Here is a 1,685-nt window from a genome sequence, read left to right as displayed (position 1 = left end):
GAGTCTCTTTTCCAAAGCAACATATCCTTATATCCAAATTTTGAAGTCAAGGTACCTTTAAAATTTACATTTTGGCATAACTCAACAGCTTTTACAATCAAATGTTTTTCTTCAGTTACAAATATCAAAGAGAACATAATCCAGATTCTCTGTGTGATAGCCATCTTTACATGGCTTATTTTTTTATATTAATTTTACTGTCTCTTTAAAGACTTTATTTTCAAAAACTATTTGTTTATATAACTGTATATATTCCTTTTTCTTTCTCTTTCAAGCCTATGTACATTTTCACATATATTATAAACTATCCATCTGAATCAGTCTTAATGTGAACCTATTGCTTTAAACTGTAGCATTCTAAGACTGAAACAGCGCTGTGGCTGCTGGCTCTGCCCACTTCAGCTTCCCAACATGGCAGTGGTACGTTTTCCGCCAGCTCTGGGAGCCATCAACTCTCAGAAATAGTAGGTCTGTGCTTCTATCAAAGCAGCAGGTAGCCCAGAAACTTCTTTTTTTTTTTTTTTTTTATACTAGCAAAGGCTAAATCCACCACACAGCAGCAGCGTAATGTGCCGCTTGTAGATGCCTCATTCCCACCATACTGCAGGTTGAGCACAAACGCCAGGAACCCGCCAGTAGCTCAAACCCGCATTTTGTGGCGTCTAGCTGCCCATATGAGACATGAAGCAGGAACCTGGTTTTGGCTCTGTTTAGAATTGTTTATTAAATATTCTCAGGTTTAAGGTGGAAACTCGAGCCGTTGGGCACCATCTGTAGCTAGAGTTTTCCTGCCTGGCCCACAGTCAGGACAAATCTCTGTCACCTGCCAGTCCCACAGCTGCTCAGACCCGACCAAGTAAACACAGAGACTTATATTGGTAACACACTGTATGGCCATGGCAGGCTTCTTGTTAACTGTTCTTATAGCTTAAATTAATCCATTTCTATAAATCTATACCTTGCCACGTGGCTCATGGCTTACTGGTACCTTACATCTGCCTTGTCCTGGTGGCCAAGGCTGCAGTCTCCCCCTCTGCCTTCCTGTTCCTTCAATTCTCCTCTCTGTTAGTCCCGCCTATACTTCCTGTCTGGCTACTGACCAGTCAGTGTTTTATTTATACAGATCGACATCCACAGCATGACCCCCTTGCCATCTACTGCAGGTAGGAAAGCTAGTCCTGGGGTCACCAGCAGGGAGAGCTGACCGTGCCCCTTGCCAGCTTTAGCACTCAGCAGAGAAGCCCTGCACCTCACACAGTAGAGCTAATCCTTTTGACAAGGGTGCAGGTGATCTGGTCCCACCCCTTATCTGCCATATGGTAGAGTGGGTGAAGGAGAGATATCCTCCCCATCCCTCATCCTTTGCTACCTGTAGCAGGTGGGAGAGCTGACCCTGAGTTTATGAGAGTGGGAGAGCTGGTCCTGTGTGTACCTCACAGCTTGCAGCACTTGGGAGAATGAATGGGCCCTGCACCTCCCCCAGGCAACAGAGTAGAGCTGACCCTGTTGGTGGGGGTGCAGGTGAGCTAGTCCTGAGGGGGTGAGAGCACAAGAGCTGACCCCACCCCCATTCATCTGCCATGTGGCAGTACCGGTAAGGAAAGAAAGCCTCCCCCTGTTGCACGAATCCTAATTGATCTTAATAAAAACCTAGAGCCAGATATCAGGGTGAAAGATGAAAGATC

This window comes from Peromyscus californicus, unplaced genomic scaffold, assembly GCF_007827085.1.
Source record: "Peromyscus californicus insignis strain IS unplaced genomic scaffold, ASM782708v3 Scaffold_11__1_contigs__length_118956290, whole genome shotgun sequence".
NCBI classification, from domain to species: Eukaryota; Metazoa; Chordata; class Mammalia; order Rodentia; family Cricetidae; genus Peromyscus; species Peromyscus californicus.
The sequence above is the reverse complement of the archived record's forward strand: the minus strand, read 5'-3'. Positions refer to the sequence as shown.